This window comes from Zootoca vivipara, chromosome 3, assembly GCF_965207765.1.
Source record: "Zootoca vivipara chromosome 3, rZooViv2.hap1.1, whole genome shotgun sequence".
Classification (NCBI taxonomy): Eukaryota; Metazoa; Chordata; class Lepidosauria; order Squamata; family Lacertidae; genus Zootoca; species Zootoca vivipara.
In genome coordinates, this window is record NC_142586.1 from 40,786,820 (window position 1) to 40,808,790 (window position 21,971).

The following is a 21,971-nucleotide window of genomic DNA, read 5'->3' on the forward strand; positions in this document are numbered from 1 at the left end:
GGGACACAGACCAGGAAGAGAGGCATGGATGACTGCTTTGGCTCCTGACCCCCGGCTTCCCTATTTGTTGACTTGTAGGTTAGACATACCGTAATGCCTTCCAGGCTGAGCTGAGAGTCCAATCCAGCCAGGTATATGCTCCAAACTTGATGTGGAAAATCTAAATGGCGCTCACACAGTCCACTGGGCCACAGTAGGAGTAATTCTCCTGCATGCCTCATTGAAATAAATGGGAGCTGTGCATGTGCAAGATATTTAGCTCCTGTTCATTTCAGTGCGATTTGTGAAGGGACTTTTCCTGGTGGATTCTGCCCATGCAATGGTCACATCTCTCTTGTCTCTCACTAATTAATGGCACTCCAAGTCTGCTACCCCTGCTTGCCTCATGGTAAGCCCTGCTGTCAACACCTCTCATTTTCAGAATCCCATCACCTTGATTTACTTTAAGAAGAAAACACATCTCATGTTACATACTTTCTAAACAATAGGTGCTTCAGTCGAGGTTATTATGATGTGTGTCCCAAATGTAAGTTGTCATGTGTTGACTGCCTCACATGTGGTTTCCCTCCTGTCCCCATGTAGAAATGCACAGGGAAGCTGCTTTTGAATAACTCTGCATTTTAGGAAGTTTATGAAGGTTTCTTAGTTGTGAAATGAACCATATGCTATTCACCAACAGTCTCTCTTTTATTTTAAATACTTTAAAAAAACAAAAAAACCTGCATTCATTCCAATTATAGGTAAACCTGTCACAACCAGTTCTCATTAGAGACAAGTAAGAATGAAGACAGAATTTCTTAAACAAAAACTTGCTTTGAGCTAGTTTATTGTAATAATTTGTGTCTTTTACACACACTTTTTAAAATTAATGAAGCACTGAATTAAAACACTACTTTTATGCTTTTACATAGGCAGAAAAAGGGGGTTAAACTATTTTAAAACTGTAGCGGTACCTATTTATCTGCTTGCACTTTGACGTGCTTTCTAACTGCTAGGTTGGCAGGAGCTTGGACCAAGCAACCAAGCAACAGGAGCTCACCCCGTTGCGGGGATTCGAACCGCCGACCTTCTGATCGGCAAGCCCTAGGCTCTGTGGTTTAACCCACAGCGCCACCCGAATCCCACAAAATAAGCTATAGTGGTTGTTAAATATAGTAAGCTGTTACCTATATTTTCTGGTGTTTTTATACTTATATAACACACTTGGGTAATTGTGTAATTTAAGTGATTGACTGCATTGGCCGAAGACAGTTACGAGAAAATAAAATTGTTGGGTGGGAGAGTTCCTATAAGGAAGTGGAAGCTTTGGCAGAAAGTTACTGTTTTAATAGCTAATGCTGATTTGTGTGCATTTCAGTATTCCATTTGCAAGGTTTAACACCTTGCAAATACAGTGTATTAAAATATGGCCAGATATTATCTGTTTCCATAGCTGTATAAAGAATAAACTTCCTTTCTTTTTGAGAATTGGAAATGAGCACAATAGTTAGCATGGCCAGGTCCTGTCTTGCTGCTGTGCCACAACAGCTCTCCATATATCCATTTCATACACCAGATGTTTTAAGGATTACCCCCCCCCCATCCCCCTGTTCAATATTGGCAGAATATTTTCACAGCCCCACCAAACGTATTCCCATAAACTTTGACAACTGTATGTTGAATCAGGCTCTGCTTTGGCAGTGATGGCTCTCTTTGAGCAAGGCAACTTAACTTTCAATACAAGTTTTCTCCATGTTTAACTTTTTGTATGGCTGGTGCCCATTACCTGCAAATTCAGTAAGTCCTGTTCTTCTCCACTGCCTGCCTTAAAGCACGTAGCAGCCTAGTCAAGAGGGCAGGATCCTCATATCTCTAAAATGCAGTTATCTGTTCATTCCAAAACAGTGCCTGTCATCTTTTTATTGAAGAGATGAGTTGCAATTTGCTTCAGGCACTTTAGAACAGGGCTGGGCTTAGTCCTCTGTATTTTAAGCTTTGTGTTGAGTATTAAAGTAACACAAAGTACAAAGCTTGATGAATATTCAGGTAGATGTAGAACACCCACGGTAAATCTATAAAAAAAGATAGCATATTCTTGAAGCACTCAGCTCGAAACAGTACACAAAGAGTGATAGAAAAATGGTGTCCTAGCTACCGGTAATGTGATTATGTGCTTGAACAAGATATACCATTTGTAGATTTATTACTTAGGTGCACAGAAGTCATGCCATAATTCAGTACTAGGGAGGGACTGAACACTCACTTTCATATGCGATGAAACATATGGTAGGGATGGATTGCAAAAAAGAAGAGAATGTGTGACACTAGCTTATATTTCAGACCTCTGTTTTTGTACCAAAAACATCCATATTAGATTACTAGTATTGTGTCTCTTGTATTATTGGCATCCCCTTGAGGCAAAATTTAAACCTAGGATGAGTTACAACTTGAAAAGGAACGCAAATCTTGGTGCTAGAATCTGTTTCTTAGTTGTTATCTGTTTAATTCTTTAAAATGTTTCTTACTCTCTTTTAATGCTTGAGTTAATGATGATCCATCAAAATATCTGTTCAATGCATCTATTGTTTTTAGTTTTTTTAAAAAATTGTGACAGTCAGAACAAAGTAGCAAACTGCTATTATGCACAGCATAATAATTAATAATTTCACTTTCTCATGCCTCCTTCACCTGATGAGTACAGGAATCATGCCACCTTAGAATTAATACATTCTGTGTATATGTATAATCAGTTGAATTTTACCAAACATCTGTAGGCTGATTTGCATACATCTCTAGTTGTGCTCCTATGGAGTGCCAAATTTGTGTCAAATCCCCCACCCTCACTCTGCGTTGAGACCTACACCAATTTGTCCCGTGCAGACAGCAGAAGAGTATAATTAAATTCTTGAGTTTTTGGCATTTATAATAGTTTTTGCATAGTTATTTCTATCCCAAGTCCATCAATTGTTGTTGTTTAGTCGTGTCCGACTCTTCGTGACCCCATGGACTATAGCACGCCAGGCACTCCTGTCTTGCACTGCCTCCCGCAGTTTGGTCAAACTCATGTTCATAGCTTCGAGAACACTGTCCAACCATCTCATCCTCTGTCGTCCCCTTCTCCTAGTGCCCTCCATCTTTCCCAACATCAGGGTCTTTTCCAGGGAGTCTTCTCTTCTCATGAGGTGGCCAAAGTATTGGAGCCTCAGCTTCAGGATCTGTCCTTCCAGTGAGCACTCAGGGTTGATTTCCTTCAGAATGGAGAGGTTTGATCTTCTTGCAGTCCATGGGACTCTCAAGAGTCTCCTCCAGCACCATAATTCAAAAGCATCAATTCTTCGGCGAAAATTGATCTTCGGCGAAGGTCTGATGCGCCCAGAGACATCCATATGCAAAAGGAAACTTCTGCACACAGGCTCCGTGATTGGTTGTCTCAGATATGTCTCAGGCCAGTATTTTTTTTTAAAAAAAAATGCCTGTGAAAAATCACTTAGAAAGTCAGCATTTGTTTCTTTTCAAAATAGCAGACTGTAATTTAATTATTCTTCCTTTGGTTGATATAATCTCACACTCCGTGGCCCATTCCTTCATTTGTGCTAAGAATAGGTAAAGGGACCCCTGACCATTAGGTCAATTCGTGACCGACTCTGGGGTTGCGCGCTCATCTCGCATTATTGGCCGAGGGAGCTGGCGTATAGCTTCCAGGTCATGTGGCCAGCATGACAATGCCGCTTCTGGCAAACCAGAGCAGCACATGGAAACGCCGTTTACCTTCCCGCTATAGCAGTTCCTATTTATCTACTTGCATTTTGATGTGCTTTTGAACTGCTAGTTTGGCAGGAGCTGGGACCAAGCAACGGGAGCTCACCCCGTCACAGGGATTCGAACCGCCGACCTTCTGACCAGCAAGCCCTAGGCTCAGTGCATTCTTCTCTTTCAAAATTGTTACATTGTCATTCTACTTCATTGTAAAGGGGGGGGCACTCTTAGTATGTGTTGTTGTTGTTGTTGATGATGATGATAAGCAACTGGTGGTGTAAAGGGATCTAGTTTTAAAACAAGATGCAATAAACTCTGAAGGATGCAAGATATTTTTACACTCAACATTTCTGCACATTTCATTGTTATTTGCATAAACTAGGCATGCAAGGATTGAATTTAATGTATGGGGAGGAATATGCTATTCTCTGAAGTAGGTAGGTTGGTAGTAATGTAATGCTCAAGCAATGCCAGTGTTTGTTTCCTAAATTCTGTTTGTCCCTGAGTTATCACGCTTCCTGCAGTGAAATATATCATATACGTAGATGCTTGATCCTCAATCCTCAGAATTAAAGCTCAGAGTGCCATCTGACCTTGGGTTTTGCCTTAGGTATGTAAGATACAAAACAAAGGTTTTACTGTATTAAAGTGTTACAGGCCTGGTGAAGAGAGTTGATACTGTTCTCATCCCCACTTTACAGTCAGTGTTAGAAACTGAGTTGTGAAAGCTAGGAGATAATTGTCACCTTAAACCTAGGTTATGGGCACAACAACGGAATGTCTAGGCACACTTTTGTTATAACGAATATAAATCTGAAAATGAATGAACTGCAGCTAAAATATTATGTTTACTTTTCACATGGTCCAGTCCAGGCACTGGCAACCTCTGGCCCATGGGCCTGATATGTCCCACGGAGGCTGTTTATCTGGCCCACGAGCCACCCGGTCACCGATCCGCCCGGTCACCGACCTGCCCGCTCAGCAAGTCCCCCGCCTGCTGCACTAAACCAGCATGATGCGGCGCGGGGACTCGCTGAGTGGATGCCAGAAACTGCGTCTGGGAAATTGCTTCTGTGCCAGCGCGATTTTTGGCGCCTGGGCATGCGCAGAAGCGATTTTTGGCGCTGGGGACACGCACAGATGTGATTTCTGGCATCACACTGTGCGTGTCTGGCCCAAGGACATAAGCTTGCCGACACCTGGTCTAGTCCTTCCCAATCCCACCCCCCTAATATTCTTAAGGGGGTCTCTTCTCCAGTCTTGAGAGAGTACCTGGAAGTGGGGAGGCAGGAAAAGGTCCTCCTTTCCTTCCACTCTGCAGTTTTAATCTGAAATCTTAGGTGCAGTACTGCGCCCAGAGCTCAGAAACTGCTTGCCCTAATGAAATTCCCTGTTGCAAAATGCGCCTAGAATGATGGGAGTTTTGAACACTGTTTGCAGTGCTTTTTCTGTATTTTAAACTTTATAGAACAAATTTTTTTTGGCATGCTTCCATTAGAGGATTCTGAAAACAAGCATAGATTTGCAGTTACTGTAAGTCCAGTGTGTTATGTTGTACTTTCATAACTTTCTAGAATGCAGTTTTGTGTGTCATCATTTAGTGACTGAATATGTCACAGGGAAGCTTGAACTATTGTAGTTTGTTGATTTCCTTTTTGCTAAAATTGTCAGTGGCAAAAACGCATTATAAGTAATGACAACATTATTGTTTACGTATATTGCAGGGCTTCCTTTAATACCTGGCATCTAGAGGATTTTAAGAATGATGAATAGTGTGTGTGCAGAGCGAAACTACTGTTAAGGCAGGTTAAGCTTCAGTGAATTTGTTTGAAGGGCACAATAGGAACTAACTGTGTTAGCTGCATTACACAAGGCTTGTAGTGGACATAATTCTTCAAAACCTTTTCTGTCAGCAAGACCAATCATCGTTCATGCGTTTGAACTGTGTCCGGAAACTACACAACCTCCCTCCTGCTGTCTTTAAACTGACCTTTCTGAGTGCACAGAATATTTCCTGTGAAAGTATTCTAATAATTGTGATCACGAAACGGTTCTAGGATTGGGGGAATAAACTATATGTTTGTTTTAAGAGAAGAGTAAAATTTACTCACCATCAAAAAGACACAGAAATTTTAAATTAAGGAATGGACCTACCCGTATATTCCGGCATATAAGACGACTGGGCGTATAAGACGACCCCCAACTTTTCCAGTTAAAATATAGAGTTTGGGATATACTCACAGTATAAGAAATATGACCCGGCGTATAAGACGACCCCCAACTTTTGAGAAGATTTTCCTGGGTTAAAAAGTAGTCTTATACGCAGGAATATACAGTACTCTTGCAGCGTGTAAATAGTAAACATATTTCCTCTTTCATGTAAAATAATGTGCTTTTACATTCTAAAACTTTGCTTCTGGCAACTGTCCTCTACCGAAACTTACTTTGAGTTGTAGAGCACAATTTTGTGAATGTTCCAGCGAAAGTGAAACAAGTATTACTGGAACTTAATACAGTGGTACCTCTGGTTAAGAACTTAATTCGTTCTGGAGGTCCGTTCTTAACCTGAAACTGTTCTTCATCTGAAGCACCACTTTAGCTAACGGGGCCTCCTGGTGCCACCGCGCCGCCGGAGCACGATTTCTGTACTCATCCTGAAGCAAAGTTGTTAACCCGAGGTACTATTTCTGGGTTAGCAGAGTCTGTAACCTGAAGCGTTTGTAACCAGAGGTACCACTGTACAGTGGTACCTCTACTTACGAATAACTCTACTTACGAATGTTTCTACTTATGAATGGAGCTCTGTCCGCCATCTTCGATGCAGTTTAGATAGGATTTTTTCTACTTACGAATTTTTAGATTGGGTTGCTTCTACTTACGAATTTTTTCTCCCAATGCATTCCTATGGGATTCAACTTACATTTTTTTTTACTTACAAATGTGCATTCGGAACGCATTAAATTCGTAAGTAGAGGTACCACTGTACTGCTGTTTTCTGCTTGTAAATTTTATAACCATTTAAGCCTGTTGCAGAACCCAACCCTATGTATGCTGACTCAAAACTGAGGGGCTTCCCCTCCTCTTTTGTCTTGCTAATTTTGAGGTCTTCTCACACTGATACAGAAACAAGTGCCCTAATGCCTGTCTGTTCCCAGTTTTGCATATTCCCTACAACTTTGTGTCCCCTTTCCTAGTTTATCCTTGCAAGTTTATACCATTCATTCTCAACTTGAACGAAAGCAGTTTGCCCAGTGCCCATTCTTCTGATTTGTGGGTTCTCTCTACATAAGAGCATTCTTAATTTGTGATAAAGTACGGTAAGACCAGGTTTATAATTCCTCTGGCTTTTGCAAACCAAAAAAACCCCTACTTCCAGAAGCCTGATACAAGCCTTGAGCTACAAACGCCTCAGGTTACAAACACTTCAGGTTACAAACTCTGCTAACCTGGAAGAGTTACCTCGAGTTGAGAACTTTGCCCCAGGATAAGAACGGAAATCGTGTGCCGGCAGCGCAGTGGCATCAAGAGGCCCCATTAGTGAAAGCTCCAGTTAAGAACAGTTTCAGGTTAAGAATGGACCTCCGGAAAAAATTAAGTTCGTAACTAGAGGTACCACTGTAGTGTGTTTGTATGGGGAGATGGGAGGCAGAGGAACAAAGAACAAAATGCCAACAGTGCCTTGGAATGAAGGACATTATCTGTGAAGGATCTTGTAAAACCAGATCTTTTCACTGAGATACTAAATCTTCATTCCTGAGCCCTTTTGCTGCCTTCTTCTGATACAGGGTGTAAGTGGATGTTAATAGTATTCTTGTGACCCTTTATGACCTCTTTGAATCTGCCCCCAAGCGCTAGCTGTCTTTTGGTGGAGAGAAAAGTGGGAGATGTTTAAAGCTACAGCTACTGAGATGTTGCTGAATTAGTGATTACTGTTGGCACAGTTCAAATATGCAAGAAACAATGTTGTTTACATAAGAGGAAGAAAAGGTTCCTGCCCTGGAAAAAATACCTTGCAATGTACATTTCAAGAGTGGGGGGACCTGATGGGGTGAAGGGGATAAGAATGAGAAAATGAGAAGCCAAGATGAGCCTGAGTGGACATGAGTCTAAATTTCTGTCAGAGATTAAGTTTTAAGGGGGGGGGGAATATGTGTTTTCAATGGGTAATTGTAAGCCTTATAGTGCACATGTCTACTTAGAATTTATTCCCATCAAGTACAATGAGATAGGATTGCAATCTTAATGACTCACCACCATCAGAGTTGAGGCAGTCGCTCAGGGAAAAGGGAATACACTCCCCAAAGAGGTCCACATGGTGTCTTCTTTGCTATGTGTTAAGGGTCAGGGTTAGGAACTTTTAGGTGCTAATCATTACTGAACAATCACTTGATTTTTATTTTGCTTAATGTGCTTAATTTTTGTCAGCGTCGCTTGTGTAGGTTCTCTGCTGTTCACTTGTGTTCACTTGTGTTCCCCCACATCCTCCCCCCATCTACCTATCTTCCCCTTTCCTCCCCAATGTCTCAGCAAATGAAACTGATTTGTAAAAATGTTATGAGAGACATTCCACATATCTCTGTAAACCAAGAAAACCTTTAATAAAAAATAAAAAAAACAATAACTTGATTTTTATCTAATGAAAACTTGCATAAGGGGAACTTAGCTTGTTTTTTCCTGGTTTAATGTGTCACTGTGTGGTGTTGCTTTTATTTTCTTTTGCTGTTTGCTCAATTTGATATTGGCATTTAAAATATATTCCTGTTTTATCAATATTTGTTGTGTGCTGCTTAAGAAAATTTTGCTTATAATTGAAAAGTCCAATATAAGTTTTAAAGCAGCTATATAAAATAAAGTACTATATACGGTAATAAGCTATAAGGCCATGGGGTGTGTGTTTTCAGATCACCCTTTGCATGAGTATTCAAAGCATCCCAAGCTGCATTTTAGGCTTTTTGGTTGTAGTGTACTTATGGCCTTCCAGTTGTTGTTGTTTACATTTGTATATCACCCTATATCCACAGATCTCAGGATGGTTCACAACATAAAATCACAAAATAAAAACGTGAAGTACATAATGAAAATAAAAACAAGAACAACCCAATAATCCAGGCCGCCTCAAGCCGGTCGGGCGCCCTGGCACGGAGATTGCTCTGGCGCCCCCGCCCTGGTGGGCGGACGCAGCGTGCAGCACGGCTTCACCGCACAGCACCCTCCTGCCGGCCCGGCACCCTGGCGCCCCACACCACCGAGACTACCCCTAGAGCCGGGCCTACAATAATCCCCCACATTTACAACATGGACTGAAGTCAGGGAGTTGTATCTTTCAGCCCTGATTATGCTTCAAGTAATGACCAGAATAAGGATCTTTGGTGCAAAGAAGCATTGATAGAAGTTATTAGTATATTAATTATATGATCCCAACAAAGATATTGTTTATATTCTTTACAACCTGTTTTGCATACAGCACATACCGGTAGTTAACGTAGAAAAACATGTGCAAGGGAAAGAGGAAGTACAGTGGGCAACAAAGTTTTTATAACAATATATGCTAGTCATTCATGCCAAAAGCTTCATAGTGATTTATTTGTTTTGAAGCAGTTTTGTTTGTCGACTGCAGTAGTATGGAAGGGAGCCCTTAACCTGTCAATAAAGCAAGCTTGCAAATATATTTTCCTTGCTTTAGTTTAAAGGGACATGCAGCCCATGGGTTGACCAATATAATAAATTATGAAGATATTAAGAGCAATCTTGCAATGAGGTCAGCATGCAAAGGGCATGAGCATTCTAGCCAAAGTCATGCAGGCTCCATTGGTTTCAGTGGGAAAGACTGAGTACACTCATAACTCTCAAATCAGTGGGCTGCAAAGTGCTGAAATTTGGCTGGCTAAACAAACCTTGTGATGCAATTCAGCACTTTCCCCATTGCTTTCTATTTGTGCTGACATACGGTATTATCCTCTACTGCCACATATTGAGATTGCTGTCCATTTGGGGGTCCTTTATTACAGTATTTTCATCTCATGGAAAACATTACTCACAACAAACAGTATATTTTAATCATTCTGAATTCATTACTGCTAGCTCTTGTTTCTAAGATTTGCCAGATACTGCTGGTCATTTGTATAGCTTTTCCACGAAATCTAACTCACCTACAGAATCCACATGAAACAAGTTTTATTCGAAACCCCCGCTATTGAAAATCTGTGATGTGTATCTTGGAGATGTGTTTTCCTTATGGCTCAAAATTCTAGATCCACTCCGCCCCCCCCCCCTTTAGATGGCTGTCTAAACCAGGGGTCCCCAAACTTACGTCGCCGAGGGCCGGTGCCGCCAGCACCAATTGCGCTGTGGGCCGGAGCACGTGGGAGCGTGCACCCATACGTGTGTGCACTCACGATTTCCAGCACACTTCCAGGTCACTGGAACACCAGAAATAGCTTGTGCGCATGCACATGGGCCTCCTCCGACCCAGAAGTGCGCCGGAAATGACACTTGTGCATGCGCGCAAGCTATTTCCGACGCTCCGGCAACCTGGAAGTGGGCAGCCACACTGTTAAGAGCAGGCGGCAGCAGTGGGTGGCAGGGGCCGCATAAAAGAGCCTCGCGGGTCGCATCTGGCCCCCGGGCCTTAGTTTGGGGAAGCCTGGTCTAAACAAAACCACACAAACCTACCTTATTACATCACCTCCAGCCAGTTAAAGGGGAGGGAAACATGTCCCCTTCTAGAAGGATCTCTAGCTGTTACAAACAGGATCCTTAGCAGACATTGCCAGGTCTGCTTAACAAAGAAACTTGTAATTCTTACAAGTCTGGCTGATGAAGCATTGAACGAAACAGATTGGTTATCCGGAAACTCTGTTCCGGTGATATTTGGTGACAGATTATGTATATATTGAACTTTTGAATTATTGTACTGCAACTGGTGAAGAAGATTTAGAGACTTTTGTTGCAATTTCTGATCATTTGTATTAGTCTATAAATAATGTTTAGGGCCATTGTTATTGGCCATCGTGTTTTGTTATTTTGTTCAGCTTAACAAAGAAACTGATCTGACCGTTTTAGTAACCACCCGTTTTTGCAGATCCCATTTTAGGGCTATAAAACCATAGAATTTGAGGGGACCCCAAAACCCCATTTAGTATAACCCCAATCTTACCACACTGATAAGACAAGCCTCATTTGTTCTTCGTAACAGTAAATCTCAATGTATAATGAACAACTTTCCAAAACATATAGTAGCTTGTCATCTAAAGCACTCAATCATTTCCCAAGTGATTAAACAATTGTGTTAACTTCAGTGAAATGAAAGTTAGTAGGTTAACCATGAGAAGAGGATTCTGTGGATGTGAAATAAGAGTATGCTTTATTGGCTTTATTTAAAGAAAAGCATTTATAGAAATGCTTGTAGTATAATATACAGTGAGTAGTTGGCACAACCACCATATAATCACACTCCTCATGATGCAACCAAAGTTGTGAGCTGGTAACTTCCATATTCAGCTGCTCTGGAATAGCCTGCCACAATGTGGGGGGTCAGTCTGTTGCATATTGGTGCAGGTTCCCACCGCCCCCATTTATGTCCGCACCTTTCCCATCCATCTCCGCACTGGATTTTGGAATGTTTGTCACTTATGCTCCCACAGCTCTCTCTGAGTGCTGTAATCTAAAACTTCTGATGCAAGACATCATTGGCAAGTGTACATTCCGTCATAGGCCCATTAATTCTCTACATTCGCGCCTGCTGATGGTAGGATCCTTTGCCCTGATGTTTCGTTTCTTTCTAATCCCATCTGGGGGCTGGGGAGGAAGTCCCGTTGTACAAGCAGATTTCATCCCACTTGTGCATACCCCATTTAATACTATGTTGAATTTCATCATTAAGGCCAATTTTTCATCACTGCCATCTTTTTAAATAGCTGTATCTTTTAGGTCAGGGGTTGGGAACCTGCGGTTCTTCAGATGTTGCTGGACTCCAGCTCCCATCAGTTCTAGCCAGCTTGAACAGGGGACTAGGATGATGGGAGTTGTAGTCCAAAAACACCTGAAGGGTTGCAAATACCCCATCTGTTGTTTTTTTAACAGAATAGACAGTTTCACCCCTAGACCCACCAAAAGGGTCTTTGGGCTGTTTCCTCTTGCCACACACCCACATTCTCTTTCCACCTGAGACTTTTGCCCTGCTACCATTAGAATGTAAAATTCATGAGTTTGTAATCCAAATCCTTTTTTGGGGAATGTTTTAGTGTGTGTTGGGGAACAGAAAAGGTGCACTGAAAGATTCAAAGTCCTGCTCTTGGAAATATTACAGATTTAAGTTGCAGAGTATCAAAAGAATAATCATGATGTGGCCCTGTAAAAAGCATTTGTCACAGTTATCTTTTTGTATATTCCTCCGTCATAACCAGAGATAGAGTAATCCTGGGGAATAATAGCATCTGGTCTGAATACAATAGAGGAGGGGGCTGTGAACAACTGTCTAAGCAGCACACTAATTCTAGGACCAAAGGCTTTCCCCACTGGACCCTAATTCTTTAGAACCTGATGGGCCTCTGGGGAGTCCTCTATTGACATGTAAATTGGCCTGCCCTGTTATTGCCAGTGGTAGGCACACTGCTGTTTATCCCAGCTGTCCCTGTGTTGGGTGTCTGTTTGTTGCTTGGTCTTCAACGCCTAAAGATGTTTTGCAAACACATGGCTGAGAGGATCCACTGTTTTCCAGAGCATGGCAATATGTCTCACGTGAGTTAGGAGGCTTTTTTTATTCATGTGTTTGTAATAAATATTCGGTACAGTTCTAGGCAGAGGCAGCTAGAAAGCAATACGTTTGCATTTAAATATTTGGAATATTTTGCTATCTAAGCTCCAGGAAGAGCTGTTAAAAGCCTTGAGGGGTAATTGAAGGTTCTTTCCTCTTTAAACAATGGGCCCTATTATCTTTTCCAGTGGGGGAGCCTGTGTAGGCTTACACAGTGTTGGTAAACTAACAAAGATCCTAGTCTTGTCTCTGTAGCTGCTTTAGTTTAAATTACAACCCATTAAGTTATTGTGGTTTAGCAGAAGGTGTTACTTTGTGTTTCAGCAATTACATTAGGTGGCTGCAAATTTGTTTTTTAATACCAACTCATCTTTTTAAAAAGCTGACTATCGTTATTATCCTAGCATATAATTATTTGTAATACTTACTTTTTACAAGATTTGCAACGCTGTCTAGAGAATGTGAAAGTAGATACATTTCTGTAGGGGCCAAGCAAGTTGAAATGGTTTTTAAAACCTATGATATTTATTGAGGCATATTGATAAGCAGTTAAAATGTTTTAAGAAAACTGGTTCTTAATTTTTGAAGCCATGTGTGAAAACCTATATGCTTCTGGCTTCCTTATTGGCAGAATGTCGAGGAACAGCCGTTACCCTTGGGGTGTTGAGAAAGCAAGGAAGAGACTAATTGAAATGTAACAGATTTATTATATGCAAAACACACATACTGTATTAATCTATTGAGAAGCAGGTCTTTAAATATGTATGCAACCTGTGGATTTAAACTAATGCCTATGAAAAGCAGATTAGTTAAAATATGGGAGTACAGGGTCAGGCTTCAGTAAAGTCTATTTTTTAATGATACAAGAACTAATATGTTGTGTATATTAAAATGTTTTATTATACCATTTTCTGGTTAATGAAAAATCTATCTTCAATTCCTTAGAACTAAGGCTGAGATTCTAAGAATCACTTTGCTCCTCTCAAAGGCTTAAAAAAAACAAAACTCCAAACAAAATCGAAACAAGAATCCAAAGTGAACCAGCTTTGTCACTTATTTTGTACCAATATTATAAGAAGCAGTAAGGAAACCCAAAATGCTTATTTTTCTGGTTTTGCTGCCTTGAAGAAGCACTCAAAACGAGACAACTTTCAAGCTAATCATTTTGATTTAATTGAATACTGTAACAGAGATAATAATAGTTAAAATGTGAAAAGATACACTTTCCTCCGAGCTTTGAAACATGGTGGAAAGCTAATGAGGCAGAAGACTCCAGACAGAGTGCTCCAGATGGTCAAGGCAGTAGAGAGAAAGAAGGCTAGTCTGTGATAGACTGAAAGGGAAATAGTATCTGAGCAAAGAGGCATTTTTTAAAATGAGACAGCCTGGAGCAAATCCGCAGAAGATTAAAAATCAAGAAGATAAATACTGAGCTCAGTCTGGAAACTGAGCCAGTGGATCTGCTAATTGAGGAGGTGAACGTTGGTGCACTGGGTAAAAAAAGAAACAATGCAAGATACCTTGCAGGATTCTTATAGCCCAGTGGTTCCCAACAGGTGGTCCGGGGACCCCCAGGGGTCCGCGAGCTATGCCAGAGGGGTCCGCAAGATGCTATTAGAATAAAAAATATATTAAATAACAGATGATAACAGATTTTTTGTTTTGGCCGCTTCCTGCATGAGCAGAGTCTAGCGCAAAACTAGAAAACTAGAAGTTCTGCTGTATGCCATTAGGTGGCGCTTTACAAACACTACTGTTTTGCAAAGAGGTAGCGCACGCATTCTACTAACGCTCACCTCCCCAAGATGCTTTGCGCGCGTCGGCTTCATTTGTGCGCTACTGCGCAGGTACCCTGTCTTCTCCATTCCCCTCCCTCCTCCCTGGCGCGCGCTGCCTCTTTGCAAAACAGTAGTGTTTGTAAACAAAGCGTTGTTTTTCGCGGAAGCTACAGTTCGCGTAGTTAAAAATGGACCGTTGGTTAAAAAGTGGTTTGTTAAAACGACAAAGGCCTACAGATGAAGAGGAAGAACTGTAAAAAACGTATAAATATAAAATATAAAAAGACTCTTAATTTGGCTCTCACTTTTTAATTTTAGGATTAGGAATTAATGGGGGTCCTTGTCACAATAGTGGCTCGATGAGGGGTCCTCGAGAAAATTTTGTGACAAGGACCCCTGTTATAGCCCATTTGTAATGGCTCAAGGCTTATTCACATGTTATGCTTCTGTTAACAGGTAGGTACCAATTGAAGTACCTTAGAGGTGGTTCACATTCTGCTTTTTAAACCTGGTACAAAGGTACAGTTTCTGAATGGCAAAGCGCATGCATGGTAGCATCTGCTGCGAGTAATGGTACACATGCTTTTAAATGTTGGGGTTTTCCCTGTAATAAACATGGAAGAAAGACAAGGAAGGTTTGAGAGTGCAAACGGTGGGCCCTTCTGTGAAGCCTCAGCAGCAGGGATGATGGGTACCAAAACCAGCCCTGCTCCCCCCTCTGAATTTCTGCAATTTCTCCAGTTAAATACAGTAGTCCATACATATTCATAATTTAACGTTTATAATAACTATAGCAGGGCAGCCTTAATAGCTAAAAACATGCTTTACTTTTTCATGAAACCCAAGTTTTTCAGGAACCTGAATTCTGCTCCCAGTGCTTTATCTTTGCATGTGTGGAACCGTGGCATCTGCACAACTAGTTCTGAGCATATGAGAAAGGAAATTACGGTATGTGTATGCATTTCCTGTGCTTTCAACAGGAAAACATTCATGTTTGTATTTTCAAAAAAAATAATGTCCAGGATATTCAGATATCTTCCCCATTTTACTAGATGCCAGCTCCCTCTCTTTGATGGGCTGCTTTGCGGGCGGTATCTGTGTCTCGCAGTGACCCAGCAGTGAGGGAGTGACGCAGCCCCGTGTCACTGGGATGCCCAGTCGCGTCACGTCCCCCCGCTGACCAATTGGGTTAGCCAGGGTGTGTGGCTATATCTGTTTAAATTGCAGCGCAGCTGGAGAACAGTCTCCTTTGCCTCCTTTCGTCGGATCTCCCAGCCTTCTCACCTTCTTTTCTTGCGCTGATTGATTATGGCCTTGCTATGACTAATGTCGGTCGCCTGGTTGTTGGGGCCAGGTAGCAATTTTTCCAATTGGCAAATTGGCACCAGCCATTCGATTTTCGCTTACCTAGTAGCAATCGTCACAACTTTGTAAGGTTAGGCATTGTGTAAGCCTTATTATGGGAGGGGAGGTTATAGCCTCCGCCTGCGCCTCCTCATTAAGGGTATCCCATTAAAGGGATCCGGGTGTGTGGTTCCTGTCTAAAGCCTGGGCGTGGGCTAGGGTCATGCCACTACCTCATCGGTGACCCTGGGGGAGCTCTTAATTGATGTATATCATAGGGGCCCCCCTTCTGGTTGACCCTTATGAGACTTCCCGTAGATGGGCAGGAGTCAGGATATAGTCTTGCTCAGGCATCCCCAAATTGCGGCCCTCCAGATGTTTTGGCCTACAACTCCCATGATCCCTAGCTAACAGGACCAGTGGTCGAGGAAGATGGGAATTGTAGTCCAAAACATCTGGAGGGCTGAAGTTTGGGGATGCCTAGTCTTGCTTCACCCAATTGCCTAAGCCAAACCGCTCACATCTGTAACCAATAAAGTTGTGACCTAATTCATCCCATTAACTCAATATACTTGTGTTTCTGTGTTTTTTTCTGAGGGAACTGTAGGGGCCCGGGGCCTCCATGCAATTAATTCCAGTGGTTTTCTTTTCAGAGTTCTTTTAAGTGTTTATTGTGATTGACAGACAACACTAATACTGGGAGATTAAATACAGTTGGCTGCAGTTTGACACAGGTTTTTTCCTATGAAAGAGGACTGTATAAATGGAGTGGAAGCTTCAGGGGTTGGGGTATGTAAGTTGAAATGCATATAGTTTTATTTAATCTCTTTAATGTGTTGTTTCATTGACTTGCATAGTTGTTGTTTGTTTGTTTTAAAAATCAACATTAGCCCTGGTAAACAAATATTAAAACGAGTACCATTATTTCTCAGCTTTTAATTTCACTCCAATTATGTTGTGATGGACAGACATAACTGATCAGTCTCTGCACAAACTGGTTTACTGTCAGGATGATAAAACATCATGTCAGAAACATGGGTAGGATTGCAGGACCACTTTAGCCTGGAGATGGTGCTTGCAGTTTTAAAAGTGAAAAGGTATGTAGTGCAGGTGAAGCTATTGTTGCATTGCTTTCTTCACTCATTCTTCTTCCCTGACTGCTATCAGGCAAAACTAGTTTGTTACATACTGCAGGTAGGAGAGGGCGGGGGATCAAGGGAACGGTAAAATAGGAGGACAGGAGTTGCAGTGGTTGCAGTTTCTTTGAGCTTATGCCTTATGCAGTTAGACAATCACCCGTACCCAGCTAAGGAAGTAACATAAATGGACGAATGTACCTGTATTACTGGGTTTTGATATGATCAGATTTTCACTAGGGACACATGGATTCAAACACATGCAGAACTATGAAGCTCACTGAAAGACCTTTGACCAGTCACGGTCTCTCCATTTAAGCCATCCAATGTGGTTGTTATGAAGCCTGAGTTCCTTGGAGGAGGGTTGAGATCACACGTTTTAAATTAACATATATGCATTCAGAAGGGCATCTAAGCCAGGCATCCCCAAACTGTGGCCCTCCAGATGTTTTGGCCTACAACTCCCATGATCCCTAGCTAACAGGACCAGTGGTCAGGGAAGATGGGAATTGTAGTCCAAAACATCTGGAGGGCCAAAGTTTGGGGATGCCTAGTCTTGCTTCACCCAATTGCCAACTTGCAGTGTGTTGCTTTGAAGGGGATCTACATTCTGATGAGCATTCGAAGATCCACATTTCAAATATGTATAAAATTGTGCCTGACCAGAACTTGACTGAGACCACTATTTGCAGGTGAAGAACTGGCAACCCTAAACAAGCAATACTGTAGTACTGTGGCCTGGCTCTTTTGCGGTATGATAATGATAAGGAGGTGTACATATCAGCCACTTCTACCTCTTGGGTAGTATTCTGCTTCTAGAAGTGCTCACTTGTCTCCCTAGAGCAGGCATCGCCAAACTTCGGCCCTCCAGATGTTTTGGACTACAATTCCCATCTTCCACGACCACTGGTCTTGTTAGCTAGGGATCATGGGAGTTGTAGGCCAAAACATCTGGAGGGCCGCAGTTTGGGGATGCCTGCCCTAGAGTTTGGATTCTCCCACCACCACCAGTTAGATTATTTTTGTTGTTGGGCTCCCGTTGCTCTGTCCCAGCTTCTGCCAACCTAGCAGTTCGAAAGCACACCCGTACAAGTAGATAAATAGGTGACTGGAAGGTAAACGGCATTTCCAGGCGATCTGGCCCTTGTCACGGTCCTCTGTGTGCCAGTAGTGGTTTAGTCACACTGGCCACATGCTCCGGAAAGCTGTCTGTGAACAAACGCCGGCTCCCTCAGCCTGAAAAGCAAGATGAGTGCTGCACCCCATACTCACTTTTGACTGGACTTAACCGTCCAGGGGTCCTTTACCTTTACCTTTTACCATCTGAAGATGTGCTAAGAACGAACCTTCATTTAATAGATAAGCTTTGGGGTCCTTCTATATTCAGGACCAAACTGGAATGGTGAGGGCAACCATCCTTGTTGACATATAACATAAGAGTTGGAAGGGGCAGTCTTAATTTTTTCACTGAAGGCAATTTGTGGGTAAGGGGAACTGAAGCTTCCTTTCCATGGTCTGTCACCACAGGCACTTCTCTCAAAACAGAGGAAAACAAATATGGCCGCACTTGTAGTTTGTCCCTCAGTATGTATTGAATTCTGACCCCTTTCACATACAGTGGTGCCTCACTAGACAAATTTAATTCGTTCCACGGGTCTATTCTTATAACGAAAAATTTGTCTAGCGAATCCCATAGTAATGCATTGAAATTTTTTTTTTACAAAATTTGCCCATAGGAACGCATTAATTGAATTTCAATGCATTCCTATGGGAAACCGCGATTCGTTAGACGAATTTTTCGTAAAACGAATTTGTCTAGCGAGGCAACCTCCGCTAGAAAAATCCTTTCTTTAAGCGAAAATTTTGTCTTACGGGGCGTTTGTTAAGCGAGGCACCACTGTAGTTCATCTTTCAGATCTCTTCCTCCCCATGATATTGTGTAGGTATTTGTAGCCTGTGATGTGTGAGCTGTTGTGAACTGTTAGGCAAGGATCCTTCCTTTAATTTAATAGACTCCTATGTATAGTCTTGATGGTTAAACATGGTGATAGAAGTGGGCCTTTTTCATGTTCCCACAGATGCCATAAATGGTGGTGATGATCCCAGTGTCCATTAATGCTTGAAAAACAAATCAGGTTGGTTTTATTTGGAATCAGCCTACCATACACTGACACAAGGCCATCAGAATCTCGCAATACACTTTGGAAAGAGCAGAGAGCCATGTCTTCTACCACATTTTAAATGATTACAACTTCATGTACAAAAGAGTGGCTAAATTTAGTTCAGGTAATTAACCTGCTGGAATTATTTAATTGCTTGGTCAGCCAGCTTTTCCCTAGAGATGTGGATGTCTGTGTGCTCTCTCACTTTAATTCCTAATTGTTTCCAGCACAATTCACAATATCCATGGCACACTCCAGGATGTGCTCATGATGTCATGTAACGGTGCCAGTGGCACTTGTATATTTTGCTAAATACTTTGGACCCAGTTAGGATGTAGTATTCATTTCTGATTAATCAACCGGGAAGGAAAGAGTGTGGCTCCAAATTAATTATTTCCAGCAGTTCCATGGCACCCTGAACTAACTTTCCCCATGCCTTTGTTCATACAGCCAGAGCTTAATTTGTGCCAAGGCTCATCCCCAGGATGTGCTTTCAGCAACAGGATTTGGCCTTGTAAGCATGTGAAATACTAATAAAGGGGGCTGTGTGTGTGCGCGCGTGCCAAGTGGTTTTCCTTCTGGCCACCTCAAAGCATGCAATTGGTAACTCTTACTTGTAAGTAAGAAAGAGATGTTTATTCAGACAAGTGACAATACAGGCTCAGCAACAGACACAGAACTCCAGAGTCATGGTTCGAAGTTCACAACTGGAGGGAAGTGACAAAAGATGTCCCACAACTTTCCACAAGCCACCCACCAAGCTTTTAAAGACGTGATGTGGCTTGTTCAGTCACAAAACTCGCTTATTTTGTGGGAATGGCAGGATTGCAAACACATGTTCCATTAGGGAGGGTGGGTCTCCTTCCATTTGTGAAGGTGGCACCTGATTCTAGGCAACAAGATTGCACCCTCCTGTACAAGCTCCAGTTCAGTCATCACCTCCGTCACTTCTGCCTCCTCCCGGGCTAATCAAAGCCAGCCTTCCTCCAACAGGTGCCCTTAAAGTTGTTTTGGACTACAAATCCCATCAGCCTCAGCCAGCATGGCCTGTGCTCTGAAATGATGGGAGCACTAGTCTAAAACATTTGGCGGGTACCACGTTGGAGAAGACTACTCCACTCAGTCATAACATCTTTTTCACAAGAGAGTTCTCACTGGAACAGCATCTTTCAGCCATTTTGAAAATTCCTACTTTGACTTCTGAAATATGTCCCTTTCCGCATCTTTAACTACTGGCTGCTTTGGATATAAGCAAAATAGCCAAATATGATATATGCATTGCACCTTTATAATGTGGATAGAGAAATGACTACATTCTGCCATATTCAGTGCTTATATGGATATTGGAAATAGGTTAAAGCCTTTCTTCATCTATATATAATTGTTCAAGGAAGCCAGATGGCTAAGGATTAATTTATAATATACTTTTGACTTTTTTAAGGAAGGAAGGAGGGGTAATTGTTTCTCCCAGGGATTAAAAGACATTTCATTTATAGTCTGATCATTAACCATTTGAAAAGTGAAATGTGAACAGCAGTCCACAAACTGTTTTCTCTCAAACAAACTGCAGCTCTGTTTATAAATATATGGGAGTGCTCAATAATTATACCACACAAGAAACTTGTGACTGTTGTCCGTCATGTCATTTCATAGCTCCATAGATTCAGGACTCGGGAGATACCATTCTGCTGTTGTTTACTGTTGTTGACTTAATGTACAAGCTGATACAAGATGTTGTTTTCTTCACTGGTCTGCAGCGATAAAGCTGGCCAGATAGCCTATTACATAGATTAATTTAAGTCTGCCAGTGGATGTTAAGTATGGCCTTTGTTTTCCCCGGGTGCTAGTTTGTTCGGGGTAAAAATAAATAAACTCGAAAAAGAATATTGATATATGATGGTAAAGGTAAAGGGACCCCTGACCGTTAGGTCCAGTTGCAGACAACTCTGGGGTTGTGGTGCTCATCTCGCTTTACTGGCCGAGGGAGCCGGCGTACAGCTTCCAGGTCATGTGGCCAGCATGACAAAGCTGCTTCTGGCGAACCAGAGCAGCACACGGAAACGCCCTTTACCTTCCTGCTGTAGCAGTACCTATTTATCTACTTGCACTCTGACGTGCTTTAGAACTGCTAGGTTGGCAGGAGCAGGGACCGAGCAACGGGAGCTCACCCCGTCCCAGGGATTCGAACGTTCTGATCAGCAAGCCCTAGTTCTGTGGTTTAACCCACAGCGCCACCCACATCCCGATATATGGTGGTATCTGTAAGCAAATGGAACCTCTATGTTAAGAGGCGCTGTACATTAAAAAAGTGATGCTGGGGACACACACCTAGGAGAGCTGCTGCTTTCATGCCCTAATTGGTGTGCCGGACTATATTTTGAAAAAATATATGAATGAATTCCTATGCCCCACAAATAACCCAGAGATGCATTTTAAATAAAAGGACACATTCTACTCATGTAAAAACACGCTGATTCCCAGACCATCCATGGGCCGGATGAGAAGGCGATTGGGCTGCATGGTTTCTGAATTTGCTAGAGTTCACTTAATAACAGCAGTAGTAATCATAATAATAATCATAATAATAACAGCAGTAGTAATCATAATGGATTTCCATGATTTAATATAACAAAATTCCCACTGTAAACTATGGGCATTTTTTTTAAATTATTGATATAAGCAAAGGAAGCCTTTAGCAAGACCGACAGCAGTTGCGACTGCATGATTAGAGTTTGGCTGCAGTCCTGAATCTTCTGAAGCTGTTGATCCCATTCAGTAGATTTAAGCAGTCTATGAGTACGATTGCCACCACCTGTCTGTCCTTGCGCTGACTGTGCTTTCTGTTTTTAACACTATCTTTAACTGCTTTTCCAGTAGGCAGTTCATTTCCTGCCACAACCTGACCTGTTAAAGTTTTGTACGAAGGGCTCACTGACGTTTGGTCAGTGTCTCTCGCATGATATATCCTGTTTGCTTGGCTGTGAGCATTGCTTGGTTTGCTTGCCTGTTTGCTTGGCTGTACTTGGCATGTGGTTGTCTTTGCCACTTTAATTTTTGCAGC

General features: G+C 42.0%; 1 protein-coding gene across 3 annotated transcripts in view; it reads left to right on the top strand.

Annotated features, from left to right (window-relative positions):
• The window catches only part of ANKRD6 (ankyrin repeat domain 6), a 69,495-nt gene that overhangs the window by 953 nt on the left and 46,571 nt on the right, over window positions 1-21,971 (top strand). The window lies entirely within an intron of this gene.